This window comes from Canis lupus, chromosome 10 (assembly GCF_048164855.1).
Source record: "Canis lupus baileyi chromosome 10, mCanLup2.hap1, whole genome shotgun sequence".
Classification (NCBI taxonomy): domain Eukaryota; kingdom Metazoa; phylum Chordata; class Mammalia; order Carnivora; family Canidae; genus Canis; species Canis lupus.
The window spans coordinates 66,304,065-66,331,380 of record NC_132847.1 but is presented as its reverse complement, the minus strand read 5'-3'; the positions used below and the strand labels follow the sequence as shown (position 1 = coordinate 66,331,380).

Here is a 27,316-nt window from a genome sequence, read left to right as displayed (position 1 = left end):
TTTGTCTCTGCCTCTCTCTGGCGTCTCTCATGAATAAATAAAATCTTTTAAAAAATATGTTTTCAAAAGCAAATGACATAGACTCGTGGAAAACCTCTTTTTAACAATACACCTCTATATTGTTAAAACCACGTGCCCCAAATGGCATCATTTAGACCAAATCCCCAAACCGGGGGCTTAATATCTAATCTAATTGCAGTTTCAACATTCCCCAGGGGGTGAGTCTGAACCAGCCAGTCAGAAATTTTCTGATCAGCACCAATGAGGGGACCAGCCACAGGAGCTCTCTCTTTCCCCTAAATGAAGATGAGGTCATCTGCATGAGAGGACCCTCTGCTCTTCCCCCTAAAGGCAAGTGACCTTCCCTGGATACAATCCTGTTCCCTTGCTAATAACTTCCTTGGCCCAGCCTCCTTCCTATAAAAACCTTCCATTTTGTGCAACTCCTCGGAGCATCTCTCTACTTGCTAGATGGGATGCTGTCCAATTCATGGGTCATTTAATAAAGCCAGCTTTTTAAAAAGATTTATTTATTTATTTTAGAGAGAGAGCACAAGCAGGAGGGGCAGAGGGAGAGGGAGAAGAATCCCAAGCAGATTCCACACTGAGTGTGGAGACCAACCTCAGGCTGTGATCTCAGCCCGAGATCAAGACCTGAGCCAAAACCAGGAATCAGACGCTTCCAGGCGCCCCAGATGTGTAAATTTACTGCTTTGAATTTTGTTTTTTAACAGTACTGAAAAGACATTTGGAGGACATGTACCAAAATGTTAACTGAGCCAGTTTTTGCGTTAACAGGTATGAGTAACTTTTCTTTCTCCTTGTCTGTATTTGCCACATTCTCTATTCCCTTCACCTTAGGGGAAAACATCATAAGCCATTTTTTTAGAAGTGGTTTTCCAATCAGGTGGTGGGAGGTTGCTGGGGTGACAACGGAGGACCCACCTTCTCCTGTCAGAGCCTGGGGGCCAATAAAGCAGGGGCAGGGAGAGACTGAACAAGCAGTGTGCTGGCCGGGGAAGGATGGGCCGGAGTCCCTGCTCGGTCGCATATCTGCTCCACCACCCCTGAAAGTAGCATCTCTCCGAATCTTCTTTCCCCCCTTGTCAGTGGAGACTGTCAGTCAACTCAGTTGTCCCACAATGGTTCACTGATGACATGCCAGGTCCTTGGCCCTGCTGTGAGGTCGAGGCCTGCCGCAAGGAGCTGGACAGACACACGCTCAAGTTCCCAGCCAAGGGCAGCACCACCCAGGAGCACTGGGCAGGATGATGAACATGTGCTCTGTCTCTACCATCCAGGCCACTGACACATGGGGCTGCTGAGCACTTGGAATGTGAGCGCTCCTGAGGGGCAGACCGTTAGGAATTAAATGCAAACAGCCACGTGAGGCAGGTGGCCACCTCGACAGACTGTGCCTGGAAGAGCAGATGACACCTATCACCCTCTCTCCTAGTCTGTAAGAGGATCAAAGCAATGTATAAATGGGGCCGCAAGCATCCTGGGACGTGGGGATGTATCAGCGGAGAAACCTCCACGGCGGGGATCTTGCAGAGCAGGAGGCTGCTGCTGTGAGCTCGGGCAGGGGAAGAAAACACGCAAAGTGGTGGCGCATGGACTGCGATCACCTGCTCCCCGGGCCAGCGGGGGCCCCCCGGGGCACAAGGCGTTCTGTATGTGACAACAGGGAACCGCATCCGTCCCAGGGACATCCGACTGCCCGCTGGCTCCAGCTCGCTCCTGCAGTGGCCCTGGGTCCCCCCTCTGCCTCCGTCCCCGTTGTCCCCTATCTGCAGTTCAACTGCCCTTGAGATGGGCCATGCCAGCCCACGTGGCTTCATTCCACACACACCTGCTCTTCCCTCTGCCACCCTCACCCCTTCATTCCAGATCAAGCCGGTTTTCTCCTTAGCCGAGAACACAGGGGCAGCAGCCCCGCCTTCTTGCTTTGCCTGGCACGGTGCTGTCACCCTTTCCCGGGCTCTCAGGGGCCTCACTTGCTCCGGGAGCACCCTTTATAATATACTGGACACCTTTCCCACGACACCTACCTTCCCCGCTGAGCCCTGCTCAGGGGGAGGCCCTGGGCCACGGTCCCTTCTGCACCCCCTGCTCCCCCCAACCACAGTTGATTGACCAGTGGTGAGTGCATGACCCCTCAACCAGCCAATCTAGAGGCCCCCCGACAGCCTGTGGGGTGCTTGACCTGCAAAGGTGGGCCGAGCCTAGCTGGTGCTTTCTTGCAGGGACTCGTACAGAAATGCCCAGAGAATGAGGGAGTTAGCGGTGGGAGGTCAAGTAAAAGAAGTTCTGAGATGGCACCAGGACTACCAGAGGTCACGGGCCAGCCTGGCTCTCGGAAGCGGCAGTGCGCAGGAGCTGCGAGGGGTGGTGAGAGAGACCAGAGCAGGTGGCTCATGCCTCTCCAGCTCGAGGCCCGGCCCCTGTAATGAAGACACCTGAGAAATCTCTTGTGGGTACCTTGTCATGTAGCACAGTCGGGTTTCCAGGAAACGGGCTCTGAGGCAGGCTGTGTGCCCAAGAGGTATTGGAGAAGCTTCCGGGAGGTAGGCCAGGGAGAAGTGAAGGAAGAAGGACTGCGTTGAGGGAAAAACGATGAAATGCAGCTGCCACTGAGCCTCAGTTGATCCTCCAGGGAATTCCAGAGCCAGGATGGCCCTTGAGAGTTGTCCCAAAATCAAGACAAAGGGGCTGGGCTTTTGATCCGTGCATCAGCCAGTCCTTGGCCATGGACCACCCCATAGGAGGGTGCCTAATGGGGGGCAGGTGGTCCCCAGCAGCTGAAGGCAATGTCCCCTGAAGTGCACAGCTGGGAGCCATCAGCAGCAACTCTTCCCAGCGACTGGGGTACAGGAGCAGGGACACTGAAGAAAGAATCTGCGTGGAGTAGCATGGCACGGTGCGACACGTCTTCACACACACGTACGCACACACACACGCACTTAGAATTCCTGGAGGGCAGAGATTATGTGCTGTTGTGTTTTTTCACTTCTAGCCTAGCACCTGGCGCAGAGTATTGTTAGAGTCAACAGAAACATTGAGCATCTCTCCTGTGCCAGGCGTCGTTCTGGGCACATTACATGGAATACTCGCAGAATCCCCGAAATGATTCTGTATGGTGCAAATCTTTCCAAAGTACAAGTTGTTAACAGCATCTTACAGAAGCAGAAATCGAATCTCAAAAAGCAATGTGCCCTGTCAGCCAACAAATAAGAGCAAAAGTAGCATTTGAATACAGGATTTGACCCAAGCCTCTTTCCTTCTTTCTTTTTTAAGATTGTATTTATTTATCCATGAGAGACACACACAGAGAGAGAGAGAGAGAGAGAGAGAGAGAGAGAGGCAGAGACACGGGCAGAGGGAGAAGCAGGCTCCATGCAGGGAGCCTGACATGGGACTTGATCCCGGGTCTCCAGGAACGCGCCCTGGGCCGAAGGTGGCACTAAACCGCTGAGCCACCCGGGCTGCCCCCAGGGCTCTTTCTGAGACACCATCTATGACCAAGACAGGTAACTGCCCGCCCAGTACCCATTCTCTTCTTTTCTCTTACTGAGGGAACCTTAATTTTATTTGGGGATGACTTGTTATCAGCTAAAAGGCTATATTTCCCAGCATTCATTGTTTAAAGGGTGGCCAGTGTGACACAAACAGAAATCCTTAGCTGAGACTTTGAGAAAGTTTTTGGAGCAAAAGCATTGACTCAACTTGAAGACTCACACTTGTCCATTCCCACTCCCTTCCTCCTGCCTGAAAGTCGACACGAGACCTGAAGCTGCAATAACCATCTTGGGACTTGGAAGATAGAAGCCATGCTCTCAAGTTGGCAGCAGAACGATAGAAGTCTGGGACATCAGAGAGTTGCCATGCCAGTCTTAGAAGGCCCACCGCTATCTGTTTAAGCCCCTGGTTGTAGAATCCACAATTCCTTACAGGTATATTAGAGTTTGCTTATTATTCTGTTGTCTTGTAGATACAACCTAAAATTATATTTGGATTGCACAGTCCCTCAAAATTTACTTTTGCCCCAGTTGGAAATTCTATTAGGTAAATATGGGTTGTTGTTTTTTTTTTTTAATATTGCAATGTTTATTTCCCACACTAACATATAACACCAGATCGAAGTAATAGTAGTAACACCCTACTTTCATTTAGCTCCTTGTGGAATATGCATTATCTAATTTGGTCTTTGTAACAACTGTGCAAAATAGACAGGAAAGTGCTACTCTTCTCAATGTATTAATGAGAGAAACTGAAATTCAGAGATAGCAAGTCAGAGAGTCTTCAGATCTTGGGACAATAAGAGACTGTAAATAGTTGGATCACGTCCATTTCATAGCAAGTATCCTTCGGCTCTTTCTTCTGGACCAAATAGAATCCAAACTTCTTAGATGGCATTGCAAGCCTTTAAAACCAGAATCCCACCTAGCTCTTGTACTTCATCTTCTTCTGATATGAATCTGTATCAGATACTGTTGCTCTGGGCTACAGGAGGAGTAACGTGATTGACAACTGAGCATTAGCCTGGGATCCCTCCAGAAAGGGAAACAAGAACTTGAGTGCAGATAGTTTATTTGGGAGTTGACCCCAAAAGTGAGAGGTACCAGACAAAGTGAAACAGGGAAAGTGGGAAAAGACAGTTGAAGAGTATGTTATGTTAGTCACCACTGGGGCCATTGGACCTCAGTCTTGCTATGGCCCCCCCTGAGGAGCACACAGGAATTATCTACTCTAAAATCAACATGGAGAAGTATTTATCCATTGACTCCCATCCCCCACTATATGATGGCTGCCCCAGAAGGCCCACACTCCCCCACCCTTCTGGGCTGCACATGTGTAAACCATCCTTCCCAGGAGCATTGGAGAAGCCAAGTGGCAGAACATGAAAACTGTAGAGCTTGTCCTTGAGGTGAGATCTGTCAGGGCGAAATGAATGAATTAAAAATCTGATTAAATAAGATCTTGCTAGATGAATAATCCTACAGACCACAGCTATAAAATCTGGGCATGATGCAATGAACAGCTCCCTGAAATCACTAGAAGGGGGACCAGAAATCAGGCAGATTCTGGGGCAGGGAAATCGTACAACATGACTTCCCATTTTCATAATGTCCAATTTACAATGTAAAATAACCCAGTGTGTAATGAACAAGGAAAATGGAACACATTCTCAAGACAAAAGTAACTGGAAACAGCCCCAAGATAATCCAGATGTTAGAACTAGAAGATGAGGATTTTTCAATGGCTGTTACAACTATTCACAATGGAATAAAAGAAAATATACTTCTGATGGATGAAAAGCTAGAAAATCTCAATAGGGAAAGAAAAATCAAAATGATTTTTTCAATGAAATGGACATTCTAGAAATTAAACACACACTATTTTAATTTTTTTAAATGTAATGGATAGATTTAAAAGCCAAGTGAAAATAATAGAGGGAAGAGTAAGTGAACTTGAACGTAGAGCAACAAAAGTTATATAATATGAAGAACACAGAGAAAAAGAGGTTGTGTGGGTTTGGTTTTGTTTTTTTGTTTTTTTAAGAAGAGACTCAGGGAGCACCTGGGTGGCTCAGTCAATTAAACATCTGCCTTCAGCTCAGGTCATGATCTCAGGGTCCTGGGATCCAGCCCCACGTCAGGCTCCCTGCTCACCGGGAAACCTGTTTCTCTCTCTCCCACTTCCTGTGGCTCTGCCCACTTGTGCACTCTCTCTTTGTCAAATAAATAATAAATAGAATCTTTAAAAATAAAGAAGAGACTCAGGGCTTGTTAGATACTATCAAGTGGTCTGTCATATATAATTGGAGTGCCAGGACAGGAGAGAAGGAAGTGGAGCAGAGAAAATATTTGAAAAAATAATGGCTGAAATTTCTCCAAATTTGGTTAAAAGCATAAATTTCAAGATTTAAGATACTCAGTGGACATGAAACAGGATGAACATGAAGAAGGCTATGCTGAGCTACATTATAGTCAACTAAAGCCAGTGATAAGGAATAAATCCTGACAGTGACAAGGATAACAGCAGGTTACATACAGGAAAAATTGTGTCTGTGGGCATCATGAAAGTATGCACAGAACATCCTAAGGAATATACAAAAGAAGAAAAAAAGCTATAGAATAATAAGTGAATCCATCAAGATTAAAGGAGTCAAGGCCAAGATACAAAACCTAATTGCATTACTATACTGAGACGAGCAATTGGAAAATAAAATTAAGAAATCAACTGCATGTATAATACACTCTAATGTACTATAATCAAGTCACTGAGACCCTAGCATAAAGGTAGACACAAAAATCAATGGAAAAAATAGAGATTTTAGAAATAGCCCCATTCTAATGTGGTCAATTGATTAGACAAAGAAGCCAAGGCATTTTAAATGGAGAAAGGATAGACTTTTCAACGAGCGGTGCTGGAACAACTGGGTATCCATATGGAAAAATTTAACTTTGACCCATATATCAAACCACGTAAGAAATTAACTCAAAAGCATTCACAGGGATCCCTGGGTGGCGCAGCGGTTTGGCGCCTGCCTTTGGCCCGGGGCGCAATCCTGGAGACCCGGGATCGAGTCCCACGTCGGGCTCCCTGCATGGAGCCTGCTTCTCCCTCTGCCTGTGTCTCTGCCTCTCTGTCTCTCTCTGTGTGACTATCATGAATAAATAAATAAAATCTTTAAAAAAAAAAAAAGCATTCACAGTTCTAAATATAAAAGCTAAAACTATAACTCTCCTAGGAAAAAGAAAAAGAGAAAAATGCTTGTGACCTTGGGTGTAGGCAAAGAACACAAACTTTAAAAATAAAATTGATAAAATGGACTTCGTCAAAATGTAAGCTTTTGATCTTCGGAAGATATTGTTAAGAAAACCAAAGACAAACCAGAGACTGGGAGAAAGTATTTGCAAAACATATATGTGATGGGAATCAGCGATTTAGAGACATGATGTGATCCACAAGTACCTGAAATACAGAGCTTAAACAGATGAGGGTTTATTTTTCTCACACAACCAAAAATCTAGAGGTGAGAAATAGATGGCAATGGTTTGGCCTCTCAACGATGCTGTCAGAGACACTGGCTCCTTCTTTTTTCTCTGTGCTATTACTGGCATGACGTCTTTATCCTCACGTTTCTTGCTTCATTACTCAAGATAGCTGCCATGGTTCCAGTCAATGCTTCATCACATAAAGCAGGAAAGAGGAAAAAAAGACAAGGAGCCATCCCTGCTGCATCTCTTTTCTTTTGTCATGGCAATAAAAGACTTTTCCAGAAGCACCCTTTCTTTAGCTGAAGTCTGCTGAGATCTCACTGGCCAGGAGAAAAATCACATGGCCATCACTAGCTCCAAAGGGATCTAAAAAGTGAGGAACAAAATGGTCATAATTGGCCTAGATCTCCTTGTCATGATCACCTTGGAAATGGTACTACAGATGCCTCTAGGATCTAAAATCAAGGATCCTTATCAGCAAGGAAAAAGAAGGGTGACCATATATTGGGAGTCAACTTAGTAGTGCTGTCACTTTACCCTAAACTCTAGCCATAAGCTTGTACTTTCCCATATATTCCAAGCTCTTTTGTGTGTCCATTTCTTTGCATCTGCTGCCTGGAAAGACCTTGCTCTTTGTCTTCACCCAACAAATGCCTTCTTAGCCTTCAAAATTCAGGGCAATTTTACCACGATAAAAATACATATTAAAATGACAAAAAACAACTGGGCAGACATCATCTCCTTTGGAATGCCTTTCTCTCTCTCTCTCCCTAACGTGGATTAAATATCCACCATCAGGAATGCCCGAACTCCCTGCAAAGCTCACCTACCTAATGGATTGTCCATGAAGCGAACAGCCAGCTTACTCCCTTTTCTCTTCACAAAATGGTACCAGAGCAAGAGAAATCTTGCAGTGGCTCTGCATCTCCTGATTCTAATCCCTGCCTGACGTTCAGTTGCATTTCTGCCATTTGGTTCTTGAGGACCACCCCAAATCCTTAAAACTCTTATAATAAACTTCCCTTTTTGTTTATGCTAACTCAAGCCGGTTTCTGTTACTTGAATCCAAAGAATCCTGGTTAATACATGATTCCTTGCTCACTGGTATCGTCGCATTACCCGCGGGGACAAAGACCCACCCACGAGGTGTCTGTGAGCTCCCCTGCATTTCCCAACCTCCACAGATGGTAATTTAGGGGTGGTCAGGTGACCCAGGTCTAGACAGTGAGCTATGGACAGAAGTGATGTGTGTTATTTCTGGGTGAAGGCAGTTAAGAGCCAAGGTACCCCTTCACCTCTCCTTATCCGACTGCGACCGTAATGTGTCCTATATGGTGTGGCTATGAGACGGAAGGGGGCTTCTTAACCGGCATTGGACTTTGCATGGGCAAAAAAACACAAAAAAACCTGGCTTTGTTTCATGATCGGCCACTATTCTTGGCAAGTTTGTTTGATGCAGCAGCTACCATTAATTACACTATTCCATCCTTAAATTATAGCTCTGTGTTACCGATCTCTTTCATTAGAACGTGATCCATTTGAGGTCATTAGTAAGTGTTTGTTGTATCGCTCTAGCACCCGCCCCTACAGAGCCTGGGACAAGTGTGTTAAATGTGTGTTAGGCAACTTACGAGTGAATGAGTCATTCCACCTGATGTTTTAACACCTCAAGTAAACACTAGTAACCGGAGAGAACCTTCTAGAGCTGGAAATTGAGCCTAGAATCTTCTAACTCCACGCCAAGGGCTTTTTTGTGACTAGCCGTCGTCATTGCGGGTAGGTGATGGGAACTGTGAATTAACGCCAATGTGTGGCAATTCAGAGACAGGCAGTCTATGTGCAGCTTTCTAGGACAATTATTCTGGAAAGTCTTTTCTGGGAAAGGGCCCAAGAATTTATGCACAGCAAAGGAGAAAGACTTCTTTAAACATTGACTGCTTCTGTTGCTCTGGTCATGAAACTCTGAAAACAACGCAAGTCAGAAGCTTCCTAGGGGACAGAGGAGCATCTGTCCTTTCCAAAACTTCAACATTCCTATTAAAAACTCTACTACTGTCTGTCTTCAACGTGCCCCTCCGGTCACTCTACCTTTCTGCTCTGAGCTTCATAATGCCAACCAGTATGCGCTGCGGTCTAGGGCCCTGGCCTCCAGGAGCGGGCCCTGGCCTCCAGGAGCGGGCCCTGTCTAGCGGGGATCTCTAGCAGGAGCTCAGGAGGGAGGTGCGTGACTCTTTAGTGGGCTTTTGCCCCAACTGAAGGTTCCTGCTCTCTGTTAACTCCTTTTTTGCCCCTTCTTTTCAGCCTAGAGATGGTACCAGCTCTACTGTTTCTTCTTTTTTTTAAGGTTTTTAAAATTTTTAATTTATTATTCATGAGAGACATAGAGGCAGAGACACAGGCAGAGGGAGAAGCAGGCTCCCTGTGAGGATCCTGATGCAGGACTCGATTCCAGAACCCTGGGATCACACCCTGAGCCAAAGGCTCAGGCAGAGCTCTGCCCCTGAGCCACCAGGTGCCCCAGCTTCACTGTTCCTGTACCTCAGGTCTCACAGCATCCCTTGAGGTTCCCTTGTACCTTTGTAGCTAACCCCTTTATCAGGGAACCTTCCCCCAACTATTCTGATATGAGTGTATCATCTGTTTCTTACTGAGACCCTGATAGAATAACTTTTTCCAGATTACAGATTCCATATCCTGATTACATTTTTACATGCATAGTGTGGGCCCTTCAGACAGAGATTGAAGAAGAAAAATAAACATCATCCATAATGCTACTCCTAAAGATATCTAACATTTTTGGAGGATTTCTTTCCAAGATTTTTCTGAGCACACGTTACACGGGTTTTCTTCTTAATTGTGGTGAAATATAAACAACATAAAATTTACCATGTTAACAAGTTTTTAAAGATTTTATTTATTTATTCATGAGAGACACACAGAGAGAGGCAGAGACCCAGGCAGAGGGAGAAGCAGGCTCCCTGCAGGGAGCCCGATGTGGGACTCGATCCCAGGACGCTGGGATCATGACCTGAGTGAGCCAAAGACATACGCTAAACCACTGAGCCACCCACGTGCCCCACCATTTTAACAATTTTTTTAAGTATATGATTCAGTGGCACTAAATACATTCACAATGTTGTATAAGCATCACCTTTATCTTCTTCCAGAACTTTTAAAAATACTTTTTTTTTCTTAAAGATCTTATTTTTAAGCGATCTCTACATCCAACATGGGGCTCAGACTCACAACCCCAAGATCAAGAGCTGCAGGCTCTACCAACTGAGCCGCCAGCTGCCCCAATACTTTCCTTGTTTTAGAGCAATTTTAGATTCACAGCAAAATGGAGAGGAAGGTACAAAGATTTCCCATATACCCCGGTCCCCCCATCATCAACATCCCCCCCAGAGGTACATTCGTTACCATTTGATGAACCCACATTGACACATCATAAACACCTAAGTTCATAGTTTACATGAGGGTTTACTCTTCGTGTTGTACATTCTATGGGTTTGGACAAATGTATAATGGCCTGTACCCATCAATATAATAGTGTACAGAATATTTTTCACTTTCCTAAAAATCCTCTGCATTCCCCCTATTTGTACCTCCCCATCTTACTTATGTTTTTTTACACTATTTGTATCTCAGTGTATATATAATTTCATTAACACCCTTGCATCACGAACATTTCCCTGTGTCTTTTTTTTTACAAGTCATTTTTATTTTTTTGTATATTTTTTATTGGATTTCGATTTGCCAACATATAGCATAACACCAAGTGCTCATCCGTCAAGTACCCCCCTCAGTGCCTGTCACCCAATCACCCCAATCCCCCGCCCACCTCCCTTTCTACCACCCGTTATTTTCCCAGAGTTAGGAGTCTCTCCTGTTCTGTCTCCCTCTCTGATATTTCCCACTCATTTTCTCTCCTTTCCCCTTTATTCCCTTTCACTATTTTTTATATTCCCCAATGAATGAGACCATATAATGTTTGTCCTTCTCTGATTGACTTACCTCACTCAGCATAATACCCTCCAGTTCCATCCACGTTGAAGCAAATGGTGGGTATTTGTCGTCTCTAATGGCTGAGTAATATTCCATTGTATACAGAGACCACATCTTCTTTATCCATTCATCTTTCGATGGACACCGAGGCTCCTTCCACAGTTTGGCTATTGTGGCCATTGCTGCTAGAAACATCGGGGTGCAGGTGTCCTGCTGTTTCACTGCATCTGTATCTTTGGGGTAAATCCCCAGCAGTGCAATTGCTGGATCGTAGGGCAGGTCTATTTTTAACTCTTTGAGGAACCTCCACACAGTTTTCCAGAGTGGCTGCACCAGTTCACATTCCCACCAACGTTGCAAGAGGGTTCCCCTTTCTCCACATCCCCTCCAACATTTGTGGTTTCCTGCCTTGTTAATTTTCCCATTCTCATTGGTGTGAGGTGGTATCTCATTGTGGTTTTGATTTGTATTTCCCTGATGGCCAGTGATGCAGAGCATTTTCTCATGTGCTTGTTGGCCATGTCTATGTCTTCCACTGTGAGATTTCTGTTCATGTCTTTTGCCCATTTCATGATTGGATTGTTTGTTTCTTTGGTGTTGAGTTTAATAAGTTCTTTATAGATCTTGGAAACTAGCCCTTTATCTGATAGGTCATTTGCAAATATCTTCTCCCATTCTGTAGGTTGTCTTTTAGTTTTGTTGACTATTTCTTATGCTGTGCAGAAGCTTTTTATCTTGATTAAATCCCAATAACTCATTTTTGCTTTTGTTTCCCTTGCCTTCATAGATCCTCCTCTAGGATTTTGATGGAATCTTGTCTCAAATTTAGATCTTTCATCATTTTGAGTTTATCTTTGTGTCAGTGTAAGAGAATGGTTCAGTTTCATTCTTCTGCACGTGGATGTCCAATTTTCCCAGCACAAATTATTAAAGAGACTGTCCTTTTTCAGTGGATAGTCTTTCCTCCTTTGTCGAATATTAGTTGACCATAGAGTTGAGGGTCCACTTCTGGGTTCTCTGTTCTGTTCCACTGATCTATGTGTCTGTTTTTGTGCCAGTACCACACTGTCTTGATGACCACAGCTTTGTAGTACAACCTGAAATCTGGCATTGTGATGCCCCTGGCTCTGGTTTTCTTTTATAATATTCCCCTGGCTATTCGGGGTCTTTTCTGATTCCACACAAATCTTAAGATGATTTGTTCCAACTCTCTGAAGAAAGTCCATGGTATTTTGATAGGGATTGTATTAAACGTGTAAATTGCCCTGGGTAGCATTGACATTTTCACAAAATTAATTCTGCCAATCCATGAGCATGGAATATTTTTCCATCTCTTTGTGTCTTCCTCAATTTCTTTCAGAAGTGTTCTGTAGTTTTTAGGGTATAGATCCCTTCCCTCTTTGGTTAGGTTTATTCCTAGGTATCTTATGCTTTTGGGTGCAATTATAAATGGGATTGATTCCTTAATTTCTCTTTCTTCAGTCTCATTGTTAGTATATAGAAATGCCACTGATTTCTGGGCATTGATTTTGTATCCTGCTGCACTGCCGAATTGCTGTATGAGTTCTCGCAATCTTGGGGTGGAGTCGTTTGGGTTTTCTATGTAGAGTATCATGTCATCTGCAAAGAGGGAGAGTTTGACTTCTTCTTTGCCAATTTGAATGCCTTTTATTTCTTTTTGTTGCCTGATTGCTGAGGCTAGGACTTCTAGTACTATGTTGAATAGCAGTGGTGAGAGTGGACATCCCTGTCGTGCTCCTGATCCTAGGGGAAAGGCTCCCAGTGTTTCCCCATTGAGAATGATATTTGCTGTGGGCTTTTCATAAATGGTTTTTAAGATGCTGAGGAATGTTCCCTCTATCCCTACACTCTGAAGAATTTTGATCAGGAATGGATGCTGTATTTTGTCAAACACTTTCTCTGCATCAACTGAGAGGATCAAATGGTTCTTGTTTTTTCTCTTGTGATATGATCTATCATGTTGATTGCTTTACGAGTGTTGAACCAGCCTTGCATACTGGGGATAAATCCCACTTGGTCATGGTGAATAATCATCTTAATATACTGTTGGATCCTATTGGCTAGTATCTTGAGAATTTTTGCATCCATGTTCATCAGGGATATTAGTCTATAATTCTCCTTTTTCGTGGGGTCTTTGTCTGGTTTTGGAATTAAGGTGATGCCTCATAAAACAAGTTTGGAAGTATTCCAGCTCTTTCTATCTTTCGGAACAGCTTTAGTAGAATAGGTATTGTTTCTTCTTTAAATGTTTGATAGAATTCCCCTGGGAAGCCTTCTGGCCCTGGACTTTTGTGTCTTGGAAGGTTTTTGATGACTGCTTCAATTTCCTCCCTGGCTGTTCAGGTTTTCTGTTTCTTCCTGTTCCAGTTTTGGTAGTTTGTGGTTTTCCAGAAATGCATCCATTTCTTCTAGATTTCCTAATTTATTGGTGTATAGCTGCTCATAATAGGTTTTTAAAATCGTTTGTATTTCCTTGGTATTGGTGGTGATCTCTCCTTTTCCATTCATGATTTTACAAATGAGTCTTTTTTGTTTTTTTTGTTTTTTTTTTTTTTTTTTTTTTAATTTTTTATTTATTTATGATAGTCACAGAGAGAGAGAGAAAGAGAGGCAGAGACATAGGCAGAGGGAGAAGCAGGCTCCATGCACCGGGAGCCCGATGTGGGATTCGATCCCAGGTCTCCAGGATCGCGCCCTGGGCCAAAGGCAGGCGCCAAACCGCTGCGCCACCCAGGGATCCCCTTTTTTGTTTTTAATAAGGCTGGCTAATGGTTTATCTTTCTTATTAATTCTTTCAAAGAACCAACTCCTGGTTTTGTTGATCTATTCCACAGTTCTTCTGGTCTCTATTTCATTTGAGTTCTGCTCGAATCTTTATTAACTCTCTTCTTCTGCTGGGTGTAGGTTTTATTTGCTGTTCTTTCTCCAGTTCCTTTAGATGCAAGGTTAGCTTGTGTATTTGAGTTTTGTCCAGTTTTTTGAGGGATGCTTGTATTGCGATGTATTTCCCTCTCAGGACTGCTTTTGCTGTATCCCAAAGATTTTGAACGGTTGTATCTTCATTCTCATTAGTTTCCATGAATCTTTTTAATTCTTCTCCAATTTTATGGTTGACCCTTTCATATTTTAGCAGGATGCTCTTTAACCTCCACGTGTTTGAGTTTCTTCCAAATTTCTTCTTGTGATTGAGTTCGAGTTTCAAAGCATTATGGTCTGAAAACATGCAGGGGACAATCCCAATCTTTTGTTATTGGTTGAGACCTGATCTGTGACCCAGTATGTGGTCTATTCTGGAGAAAGTTCCATGTGCACTTGAAAACAATGTGTATTCAGTTGCTTTTGGATGTAAAGTTCTGTAAATATCTGAAATCCATCTGGTCCAGTGTAACATTTAAAGCTCTTGTTTCTTTGGAGATGTTGTGCTTAGAAGATCTGTGATTTGTAGAAAGTGCCATGTTGAAGTCTTCCAGCATTAGTGTATTATCTAAGTATTGTCTTTACTTTGGTTATTAATTGATTGATATACTTGGCAGCTCCCACATTAGGGGCATAAATTTTCATGATTGCTAGGTCTTCTTGTTGGATAGATCCTTTAAGTATGATATAGTGTCCCTCTTCATCTCTTACTACAGTCTTTGGGATAAACTTTAATTTATCTGATATGAGGATGGCTACCCCTGCAGGACCATTTGAATGGTAAATGGTTCTCCAACCTTTCATTTTCAGGCTGTAGGTGTCCTTATGTCTAAAATGAGTCTCTTGTAGACAGCAAATAGATGGGTCTTGCTTTTTTATCCAGTCTGAAACCCTGCATCTTTTGATGGGATCATTAAGCCCATTCACGTTCAGAGTTACTTTTGAAAGATTTGAATTTAGTGTCATCATAATACCTATTCAGTCCCTCTTTTTGTGGATTATTTCTTTGGGCGTCCTCTCTCTTTTACAGAGTCCCCCTTAATATTTCTTGCAGAGCTGGTTTGGTGGTCACATATTCTTTCAGTTTCTGCCTATCTTGGAAGTGCTTTATCTCTCCTTCTATTCTGAATGAGAGCCTTGCTGGATAGAGTATTCTTGGCTGCATGTTCTTCTCATTTAGGACCCTTAATATATCCTGCCAGCCCTTTCTGGCCTGCCAGGTCTCTGTGGAGAGGTCTGCTGTTAATCTAATATTTCTCCCCATATAAATTAGGGATCTCTTGTCTCTTGCTGCTTTAAGGATTTTCTCTTTATCTTTGGAATTTGCAAGTTTCATTAAATATCGAATGGTTTTTATTGATTTTAGGGGGGGGACCTCTCTATCTCCTGGATCTGAATGCCTGTTTCCCTTCCCAAATTAGGGAAGTTCTCAGCTATGATTTGTTCAAATATGCTTTATGGTCCTCTGTCCCTCTCAGCACCCTCTGGGACCCCAGTTAAATGTAGATTTTTCTTTCTGAGGCTGTCATTTATTTCCCTTAACCTTTCCTCATGGTCTTTTAATTGTTTTTCTCTTTCTTCCTCAGCTTCCTTCCTTGCCATCAACTTGTTTTCTATGTCACTCTTTCTTCTACCTCATTAACCCTCGTCGTTAGGACCTCCAGTTTGGATTGCATCTCATTTAATTGATTTTTAATTTCGGCCTGATTAGATCTAAATTCTACAGTCATGAAGTCTCTTGAATCCTTTATGCTTTTTTCCAGAGTCACCAGTAGCTTTGTAATTATGCTTCTGAATTGGCTTTCTGACATCAAATTGTAATCCAAATTCTGTAACTCTGTGGCAGAGAGCACTGTTTCTGATTCTTTCTTTTGTGGTGAGTTCTTTCTAGTCATTTTACTCAGTGCAGAGTGGCTAAAAATTAGTTTTACTTGTTAGAAGTGCAAACTCTTCTCTCTGTAGCATTCCAGCTATGTATTCTGGTCGAATTCATAGGTTTTCAGGATGATTTGAAAGTTATCTAGATAAGTTGGTGGGGACAGGTGACTTGGGGACCCTACTCCTCCTCCATCTTGCCCCGACCTCCCTGTGTTTTTAAAGTCTTTCTTAAAAATCATATTTCAAAGTTCTATACCGTAATGTGGCATGATTATTTTTCCCCTGCCCTTATTTAGGTGATTTCTATGTTTTTGCTATCATAACTGGCATGGCAATGGTTATTATAATTCGTAAGTCTTCATTCAAATTTCTAATTACTTCCTTAGGTCCTTCAAAGTTTTTACGCTCAAGTAATGCCCAATATATTGTACACACTAGAGGGAGCTTGAGAGTTCTCAAAAACAATAGTTTTCTGTGTCCTGGTGAAGAATGAAAATAACCTGCCAAGACTGGAAGAAATATTAAAGGCATCTGAGGGCTTCCCCTCACCACTGGCAAAGCTATGCTTGATCTCATGAGGAAACAATGTGAGCATTTTCTTCTCAGGCCTGGTCCCATCTTGGGTCAGGAGCAGAGCTCAGTTGGTAATTTTGACAAGTGTGGTCATGAATCTTTAGATCTTTAGATGACCAATGGGTGACCACAAAGGCCAAGCTCAGCCGGTGAAGAGGGCTATGGAAGCAGGCCCCACCCCAGCCCCAGGGAGCCACAGTCCCCGTGAGCTCCCAGAGCCCCAGGCCAGATCTTGTGGAACTTGTTGTACTAGTTCTCTGCAGTTGTAATGACTGTATTAGAGAGACTGTTGGGGGTAACTGTCCTCAGCCCAAGGCTCAGGGTCACCAGCCAACAAGTGGGTGGCAAGCCATGTGACTAGGACTCTTGACCTACTTGGAGGAGGTGGAGGCAGGGGCTCCCCAGGCTTTAGATCCTCTGCGATCCCTCCCACCTTTTCTTTTTTTTTTTTTTTTCCCCTCCCACCTTTTCTAGATGGTTCTTATAGCAGAAGAGTCCAACACAAGGAAAGCCTGCCAGACCCATGCAGCCAACAGTGGCTGGGCAAATGCAGATGAGAAGAGAAAGAAAGTGCCCTGGGAATGTGGAATACCGCTGTGGCAACCCGACATCCCCCGAGAATTAGGATGGCATGGTCTGTTGCCCTGGGACCACGGACTTTGCCTCCTCTTCCCTGCCACTCCATCTCCTCAGGGATTGGCCCCTCCTGGGTCACCAGCCTTGATGTGCTCATTTGTGCAGGCGATAAACTAAGACCTCCTTTCCTTAAACTATAAATATAGGAAGTTTTGACTGTGTGCTAGAGTACTCGCAGGTACCTAGGAAGACAGTGGATGTTTATAGTAGGCAGAAATAGGAAGCTTTGGGAAAGGTGGATCTAGCCAAGCTCAAGGACCCACACTTTTAAATGCTAAAAGCAACACAGATGGGGTTCAGGTAAGAATTTCCCTTAAAAAAATAATCTGTGGGGATCCCTGGGTGGCGCAGCGGTTTGGCGCCTGCCTTTGGCCCAGGGCGCGATCCTGGAGACCCGGGATCGAATCCCACGTCGGGCTCCCGGTGCATGGAGCCTGCTTCTCCTTCTGCCTATGTCTCTGCCTCTCTCTCTCTCTCTCTCTGGGTGTGTGTGTGTGTGACTATCATAAATAAATAAAATAATAATAATAATCTGTGGTTCTCAATCTTAACTGCCTAAAATCACCTGGAAAATTTTTAAATAAAAAAAATGAAATTCCCACTCCCAGAACAATCATATCAAAATGCCTGGGGGTGGGACCCATTCATCAATGGTTCTTGGAGCAACCAAGGTGATCCCAGTGCATAGCCCAGATTGAGAACCATTGAGCTTAAAAGAATAATGAAAGAAGGCCAAGGCTTTAATGGATTGATGGCCATATAAATTTAATGGCCATATTTCTAGTCTGTACTTAGGTATCTGATTTCTTTAAATCTTGCTTTATAATGTACTCTGGCCTTCACTGACAAAGCCAATTAGAGATCTATAAACAAGTTAAAATGTTAATAGTTGGAATTAATGAGGGAAAAAAATACCTTGAGTCACTGTGCTCTGTGAGCTACCCCCATCTGAGAAAGGCTTTGTGAGCTGGCACATCTGGGGCCACCCTTTTTTCACTAAACAGGCTTGGCTTGGAAGACTGAGAGACGAAGTCAAAGTGCATCAAAGCAAAAACTGGAAGATAGCAGATCGAGAAGCTGGATGGACATCAGATATGCACCCTCGGGGAAGAGGCTGAATTTTAGATGCAGTAGGATAGCCGGGAAGACAAGAACAGGAGCTTACCTGGGCAGCGGCACCAGCATCCAGGAGCCCCTTGGACTGGACTTTTGTTCGCCTCGCAAGCAGGAAAGCCCAGGTTCGTCACATCCCAGAGCCTCAAAATGCTGCCCTCTGTTTTCTGCATCCTTTCCTCTTGTCAACCACAGACACTGTAGTGTAGGGCACAGCAGGAGCAGGGACCCGGGGTTAGATCAGCGTGGGTTCCTGGGTTCAAGCTCCATCACTTACTAGCCACGGGACAGTCATGAAATGTTCAACCCTTCAGAGTTCTGTTTCTCATCTAGGGACTCAGCGGGTGATCAAGAGTACAGAGTGCTGCTTTGTCAACCCTGCATGGCTTGAGATGAGATCTTGTGTTCCCCTTGGATTAGGGAATTTGCCTCTTGCACCTGGGTTCATCCTCCCAGGGATCGGCCCCCTCCTGGCCAGCTATATAGTTGACTCGCTCATTTGGGCAGGAGATTAATAAAGTCAGAAAAACTCTTTAGACTAAGGCAAGAGGGTTCCCTGCTCTGGTCCTCTCAGTCTATAGGGTCCTGGTCTGGTGTTCCTTTGCCTCAATGCCACCCTGCTGGGTGAGCGGTTAATAAGACCAAAAGGACCTGTTGCTTAAAACCCATGCTCCCCATCTAGACTACACAGAAGGAGCCAGATCCCCCAAATCCCCTTGTCCAAATGGCTTGTACCCATTTTTAGGATCTGTAGGGGCTGCTCCCCAGATCCCTGCTCATGAGGATATGCTACGCTGCCTGTGTGAAGCCCGGTGGAAGCCAAGGGCAGCTGTTGGGGAGCAGGAGACGGGGATGGAGGTGGGCAGAACAGAGACATCTGGTTTCCACACAGCTGTGTCCTCCTAGTGGCTTAGGACAGAGTCCGGGTTGAGAAGAGAAGGGGCGGTTCTCCCCACCTCCCCACACTTCAGCTCAGAACTCTAATGAGGCTATGGATTCTAAATTGGAACTTGGCCTCCCAGGTCATTATGAAAATATTTGTCAATTTAGGAGATTAGCACTTATTTCAGCAACTTCTTAGCTTGATTTTTAATTTTGAAACATTGAAGCATGTGGTATGCGGTATGTGGACTTACACTGGCCCTGCCAATGTGACAGGCAGGCCTGGGGGAAGCAATCCTATCAGTTAGGTGGTTGTGAGGATTAAATGCAAAAAAAAAAAAAAAAAAAAAAAAATTGTATCAGTACAGAGTAGATAGGTGCTCAATAAGGATTATACCCTTTTCCTTCTGGCTCGTCGATGTCACTCAAAAGATGAAGTTACAGGGGCACCTGGGAGGGCTCAGTGATTGAGCATCTGCCTTTAGCTCAGGTCATGATCCCGCAGTCCTGGGATCGAGTCCCACATCGGGCTCCCTGCATGGAGCCTGCTTCTCCCTCTGCCTGTGACTCTGCCTCTCTGTGTGTGTGTCTCATGAATAAATAAATGAAATCTTTAAAAAAAAAATGAAATTACAGGAGAGAATCCTTCTCTAGGTAGGCCACCACTTTCCTCATTTCTGGTTCTAGAATGCAGTTCATGCAATGTTGACTTACTGGGGTTAACATGCCCTCAGGCCTTTCCACTGAGAGGCCAATCCAAGGTTGAGAGTTAAGCCCAGATCCCACAGTTAACTGTGGCCCAAAGAGTGGCTATAATGCCAACCAGGAAGTCTGTGGCCCCTTCTGAAGTGGCTCTAGGGAGAGGCAGTCTTAGGGCAGGGCTCCAGGAACCAAGGCCTTCTATGTGCATCCAGGGATCCGGCAAGACCTGTGGAGAGAGATTTCCAGGGTGGGAATCCACAGGGAGGGTAAAGCAGCCACCTTGGAGACCCTGACAGCTATCTGCAGAGGTACCTTGGCCTAAGCTCAGGAATGGTACCCAGAAACCCAGGAGTGCTTTCCTGAGGGCCAGGGGAAGGGGCAGGGGGAGGAGGGAGCTGGCCCATCTGGGATTCAGCCCTTGAGGACTCAGAGAAGCCAGGCTTCCTGGAGAAGCTGTTGGAACCAGCTGAACAGGTTCACTCTGCTATGTATGTCATATTTGCTAGTGGATCTACTTCGTACTTTGAAAGCACCCACTTACTGTCTGCATTTTAAACAGTAAGTAAGAGTATGCCAAGCTGTCAAAAAATAGGGCTGGGCCAAGGGGACACCACAAGCACAGGGACTGTTGTGTGCAAAGGGCTGGAGGCACTGAGGAGGTGATGTGTCAAAGGACAGCGAGTGAGACAATGAGCCAGGGGTGGTGGGGAGACAGTGGGGCCATACTGAATCGGCCCCAGAGCCCTTTGCTGGGCCTTCATGGATCACAGAGCAAAATGCACTTAAGACCGTAATACAATTTCCTTCTCATTAGAAAACTCTCATTTCCTACAAACTTTAGGAGATTTTTCATATTGGTTACCACATGTTAAGGAATGTTTAACCCATGTAGGGGCTGGACCTCTTGCTGCTTGCATTTTCTCTCTTTCTTTTCTTCCTTTCTTTCTTCTTTCCTATCTTTCTTTCTTTCTTTCTTTCTTTCTTTCTTTCTTTGTTTATTTATTTATTTTAATTTTTATTCATTTATGATAGAGAGAGAGAGAGAGAGAGGCAGAGACACAGGCAGAGGGAGAAGCAGGCTCCATGCACCGGGAGCCCGATGTGGGATTCGATCCTGGGTCTCCAGGATCGCGCCCTGGGCCAAAGGCAGGCGCCAAACCGCTGCGCCACCCAGGGATCCCCTCTTTCATTATTTAAATAATCAGAAATAAAAATGTAATAAGAAACAAAATTTATTTTTCAATCACAGAAATTTCATCTGACGATTTTGGCATTCCACTTAGTTCTAGTAACACATAGTGGAAAATTACTATTAAAAAACATTCCTGGGGGCGCCTGGGTGGCTCAGTCGGTTGAGGGTCCGACTCTGATTTTTGGCTCAGGTCATGATCTCAGGGTTGTGAGATCCAGTCCCGCGTCAGGCTTATGCTCGGCACAGAGTCTGCTTGTCCCTCTCCCTCCCCCTGTGACCCTCTGCTAGCTTGCTCTCTTGCTCACTCTCTCGCTCAAATAAATAAATAAAATCTTTAAAAAAAAATTACTGGAGACTTAAGATGTCAAGAACAAATGAATTTTATAAATATTTTCAATGTATTCAAATGCTAGAGAGGGCTGTAACTCTGAGAAACAAGGTCTGTTTGGCCATCCAGGGCAGCATTATGCTTCCTTAAGAGCAAGAAATATGGGCTCACTTTGAGGCCAAGCATAAAAAGCCTTTAGATTTATCCTCGACCACATTTTACCTGAAGGGCTGGGGGTTAAAAATGCAGTAAATTCACCTCCCTGCCTAACATTGTCCACCCTCCCCACGATGCATACTTTTTAACTCCCTGTTGCCCTTCATATTAAACCCCAGTTGGCTAATTTTGATGATAAAACACTAGTTCTTTATACCTATTATTGGTATAAATGCATCATTGTTTATTTGCCAAATCCCTGAGAGGCAAAGATCTAATTAATCTATTAAGGCTTCTCTTGGAAAAAAGTCAAACCTTTCAGATGAGAAACCTTGGTCGATATCATCAGTGTGTTTTGTAACAGGGCTGGCTCGATTGCTCCAGACCAATCAGAAGGTCTCTGCTCAGCACGTTCTGAGGTTTCACGCAGGCTGGGAATGCAAAAGAGGGAGCAGTTGGGTTTGGAGCTATTAAGCAGAAGGGGCCCTGCAGTGGGGTACCTGGGTGGCTCAGTCCTTTAAGGGTCTAACTTTGGTTCAGGTTGTGACCTTGGGGTCCCGGGATCGAGTCCCACTTGGGGCTCCCAGCTCAGTGGGGAGAGTGGTTAAAGATTCTCTCTCTGCCTCTCCCTCTGGCCCTCCCCCTGCTCATATTCTCTCTCTCTCTTTCAAATAAATAAAATTAAAAAAAAAAAAAAAAGCAAGCAAGCAAGCAGGCACCTGCAGCATCTAGCAAGCCAATGTCCCAGGCCCCACATCCCTGCAGTGGAACCGCTAGGCCTGTGTCTCCAGAAGTGGGACCCGAATAAGGGGAGACTCAGCTGAAAGTGAGGCCTCAGGCACCTCTAGGGCATGTGCCAGTAATCTGCCAGTGAGGGCTCAGCTCTGCTGAGTGGAACTCTCTCCTGAGGCTTATCCTGATGGGACAGGGGTTCACATGATCCCCCCACAAGACCTCCCAGGGCAGCCTGGTACTTAGTAGTAGTTGACCCAGTGGGAGTGGGAAGTTTGGTTTATTTATTTTTTTTAAATTTTGTTTCCTTTTTTTTTTTTTTAGATTTTATTTATTCATAAGAGACACAGAGAGAGAGAGAGAGAGAGGCAGAGACACAGGCAGAGGAAGAAGCAAGCTCCATGCAGGGAGCCTGACGTGAGACTCGATTCCAGGTTTGGTTTATTTTTAAGCTACAACTTTCCAGGTGTCCCCCATTCCTTCATAACATTCAGACCCCAAACTCCTTCCCTCTTTCAAGGTTCCTCTCCCTTTATAGGGACACAAAAACCAATCACCACCTTGTTGAAATTATAGCAATGGTTGTGTTGCTAGGAAAGAAGGAAAGGAGGACCCAGTTGACCCTCCCTCTTGGCAAAATGAGAGAAAATCCAGGGAAGCTCTCCATCCAAGAAACCTGTGAGCGGTGACTTGACAGGGTCAAGTGTCCCTACTCAGATGACCTTTATCACGTGGCCCTGGCTCTTCGGATTTCCAAGCACAAATGCTAACCCATTAAGAGATTGCCAAGCTGGCTTTGTGACATCGGTACCCAGCAGGTGGGCCCGGTGTGACCAGTGTTCAGCGATGGGGTGGTGGGAAGAGACCAGGGCTTGCTCTACAGCCCTGCCCAACAGAACTTTCTGCAGTAAGAGGAGCGGTCTGCATCTGCAGGCAGCCCACGGCCACGGGACTCATGCGGCCTTGAGCACTCGCACGGGACCAGCTTCAATCCTCCTGGACTTCTCTGTTTTCTTGCTTCCCTCACATTCAGCTTCTCCTTGTTGGTTCATCAGTCTCTAGCAGCTCCACGGCCAAAGCCTCTCCTCGGCTAACCCTACCCCACTGGCCAAACTTCAGCAAGAAGCAACGTTACGCTATCTGCTTTGAAAAGACTGAGTGTGGCTTTCTCTGAGCAGGATGAGGTTGGCAAGGATGGCTGAAGCTGGGCGTCATGTTCCAAACTGCTAATTTGCTAAAATAATTTGGGAAAGTGCTACTTTAAAACCCCGACATGAACGAAAGCAACCTCTCTGCAATTTGTAGGAGGCAAAAGTCCATGCTACTGGAGGTTACACGTGCTAATTGTCTCAGTGGTTGTTTATGAAATGGCTATAGAATATTTGTTTCTCTCTGTCAGAGCACTTGGCCCAGAAAGGCAGGCTCCCTTGCTGAGGTTTTCTATCGTGGCCCAATCCAAGGACTCAGCCTGATTTCTTATCAACTGGAAATTTGGAATTACATAATCAGCTCCCTGCGCCTGCCCTCCCCCCACCCTCAGGAGCTGCAGATGTGTTCATGGTAGCCTTTGCAGTCCAGGCAGATTGTCCCGTGCAGAGGTCCTGCTGAGCAGAGACAGACAGGCGGACACAGGGGACTGTGTTTTGTACTATTCTGGTCAACCGCCTGCCGTTGGCTGGATCAGGGCTGGGCATTGACCCCAGAGCCCCTGGCTTCATAGGCTGGACAGTGACCTATGACCTTGCACAAAAGAATGCCCTCCATGGGGGGATCCCCAGCTGGCTCAGCGGTTTGGTGCCCACCTTCAGCCCAGGGTGTGATCCTGGAGTCCCAGGATCGAGTCCTGCATCTGACTCCCGCATGAAGCCTGCTTCTCCCTCTGCCTATGTCTCTGCCTCTCTCCCTCCCTCTCTCTCTCTTTCTCTCTGTGTCTCTCAGGAATAAATAAATAAAATCTTAAAAAAAAGAAAAAAGAAAAAAAAAAAGAATGCCCTCCATGGAGATTTCCTTTCTCTGGACTCTAAACTGGAAGCAGAAATGGCAGATGGGGGTTGAGAGAAGAGGAGCTAAACGGAGTGGCTCAGCGAGAGAGCCCTCTCAGCCAGAGACTGAGATTTTGCATAAATGGGGGAGAGCCTCGGAATCTGTGTTTTTAAAATTCCTCCGGAGACTCCAACGCACTCCTATCCAGTGTGTTTTAATTCCATAGGTACTTAGTCACCTCCCACAGGACACTTGTACCTAACCTCACACCTCCCGTTTGAAACTTTAACCTAAGAGACCGCCGGTATTTTGCTCTTGTTGGTAGTAATTCAGTGTAAGGCTTTCCATTTAATATTTCCTTAGGATAGATTGCTCCTAGTGGGGTTAATCGTCAAGGAGATACTTATCTTTGCGGTTCTCGCCACAGGTTACCTCCCAACTGGTTGTGTGACTTCACCGCATCGTTGATTAACTGAGCGTGTCAGTTTTACCACAACCTTGCCAGCACCGACAATATTATTTTGCATTTCCCTCCTAATCCCCTGCATTTCTTTAGTAAAGGTTTGAAAGTGCCTAAAGTCTGCTTTAATTTACGTTGTGTTTAATTATAGTTAAGATAATCATTAAGATAATGTGTCCCATCGGTGCAGTTACTACCTGTGTTTTCTCCCTGCGTTTCCCAAAGTAATGTCATCTAGACACCCCCTTCTCCTACTATTTTTCTCCTTGTCTCCCATTTTTGAAAGCACGCCCCAGCTTTTGATATTTCCAGCGGCAGCATCCCCGACCCCTACCCTCCTCCCCCGCCCGAAAAGCAGTCTTTTTCCATTGTAGCCAAGTCCCTATTGTGTTTTACAGGGCTGTTCTGCACGCAATGACTGGGACGCATACTTGTCCAGGCACCATGTCCTTATAAAGACAAGGCAACCGGATTAAAGAAAATCAAGCCCATTTCTTAACTGCAGGGCTTCTCAGAGCCTTCAGTACTCCTTTAACAAATGCTTGGTGAACTTCCAAGAGAATTTCACACCTATTTGGCCAGCCTTATGATCCTTGTGTGCCCAAGCATGCCGAAGGAATGGTGACCTGGAGGAGGTACTTCGAGAAGCCCCGCCCTGGCCTAGAGGTCATGCCCACACTAAAGTCAGCAGGCTGCCCAAAGTGGGCAAAAACATGGCATCCCTCAGTCACTCCACTTTGGACACCAATACACAGTGATGAAACACAGCCATATCTTTCTTTTTATTTTTACTTATTTTAAAGATTTTATTTATTTATTAGAGAAAGAGAGAGAGCACAAGCAGGGGAAGGGACAAAGGGAGAGGGGAAAAGCAGACTCCCCACTGAGCAGGGAGCCCAATGTGGGGCTCAATCCCAGGGCTCCAGGATCATGACCTGAAGGCGGACACTTAACTAACCGAGTCACCCAGGCACCCCCATATCTTTCTTTTTAAATATTTATTTATTTTGAGAGAGGGAGGAGGCTGTGTGTGCACAAGCAGGGTAGGGGCAGAGGGAGAGGGAGAGAATCCCCAAGCAGACTCCCTGCTGAGAGGGGAGCCTGACCCAGGGCTCCGTCTCAAGACCCTGAGATCGTGACCGGGGCCGAAATCAACAGACACTTAACCGACTAAGCCACCCAGGCACCCATAAACCCTGACATATCTTAAGAAATATTTTAAATAATATATTTGAAAAATCAGTGAGGCTGCTGGAAAGATATTTTGTGGCTTGAAAAAGGAAGCAACAACATGACATGTGGAAGAGGATCCCATTTTTGTTTAGAAAAAAATATCTTACTGATGACTTGTCACCTCCAACCAACCCTTACTGTCACTTGAGTAGCTTTCCAACAGCAAGAAGGTCAAGTCATACAGACCATTCTAAGTCTGCTTAAAATTTTAGGATATATTCATATTGACAGACTATCGTGTGTGCTGATTGCACCGTCATATCACGCTTTATCTTTTGTTTTAAAATGTCTTTGTGTTACACTTCTGTGAAATAAAGAATGTTGTTTACTTAAGAAGGTTATTATTAAACTATTAAACTTTTAAAAACTTATTGTTAAATTAACTTTATTATTAAACCGACTCCCTCTGTTAGATATTGCCTGAGAGTACTGTTTTCACAATGAGTACGATGCTGTAAGACGACATTGAGGGAAATAACCAGTCTATCGAGAGAGGCTCAGAAAGGCTTTACCAAGGGGGGCAATTTGGGTTTTGAAGGGTGAATAAGAGTTTGCCGGTGGGAAGGTAGGAGAATATATTGGGGGGGGGGGTGGATTGGCATATAAAGGCTTGCAAAGAGGTTTATAGTTTGGGTTTTTAGATTTAGGTCCTTGGTCCATTTTTGTTTTGTTTTTAAAGGTTTTATTTATTTATTCATGAGAGACAGAGAGAGAGAGAGAGAGAGAGAGAGGCAGAAACACAGGCAGAGGGAGAAGCAGGCTCCCTGTGGGGAACCTGATGTGGGACTTGATCCCAAGACCCCGGGATCACGACCTGTGCCAAAGGCAGACAGACGCTCAACCACTGAGCCAGCCAGGTGGTCCCTTTGGTCCATTTTTAATTAATTTTTGATTTATGATATAACATAGGGTCCAACTTCATTCTTTTGCATGCAGATACCCAGTTTTCCCAGCCCCAGTGATTAAAGACACTGGCTTTCCTATCTGAATGGTCTCGGCACCCTGGTAGGAGCAGAGTCTGAAACCCAGCTCTGTCACACTTCAAGTGCTATGGCGTTTTTGTAGTAGAGTGTGTGCCCCAGTTTTCTCCAGTCTTTCTGTCCCAGACCCGGAAAGGCTGTCAGCGGCCAGGCCTGGAGAGCCCCTGCCCTGCCTCCCCGTGGGGTGAGTGGGCCTCAGGCAAGGCCCGAGGGCAGTGCTACTGGGGCCGGGCTGCTCCCTCTGGATGGGGCCACACCAGCTGACGGGCCTGGCTCCGGCTCAGGACCGCCCAGACCGGTTTGCAGGGTTTCTGTTACTGGGAGCTGGTTCCCGGGGCCACCTTGGCGGCTTCCTCTCTCTCCCTTTCTTTCTGGTCTATTCTTAAATTCTCTTTTCCTTTCTCTTCTCTCCTCTCTCCCAGGCCCTGTACAGTCCCTGCCAACCCCCAGGCCCAAGGCCCGGGGCCACAGACTTCACTTCCACTTCCATGCCCAAGGCTTGGGGTCCCTGTCCTCCCCTGG

The 27,316-nt window shown here is 45.2% G+C and overlaps 1 long non-coding RNA gene across 2 annotated transcripts; it reads left to right on the top strand.

The window, feature by feature from the left end:
- Positions 1 to 732: 732 nt before the first annotated feature.
- On the top strand, positions 733 to 26,226 carry LOC140641843 (uncharacterized). 2 transcript variants are annotated; one of them, XR_012038462.1, is made up of 4 exons: positions 733 to 798; positions 16,872 to 17,333; positions 18,038 to 18,271; positions 22,463 to 26,226. It is a non-coding gene; the product is annotated as an uncharacterized lncRNA (long non-coding RNA). The 2 variants fall into 2 exon arrangements; XR_012038461.1 differs by having other exon boundaries at positions 16,872 to 18,271.
- Positions 26,227 to 27,316: the final 1,090 nt, after the last annotated feature.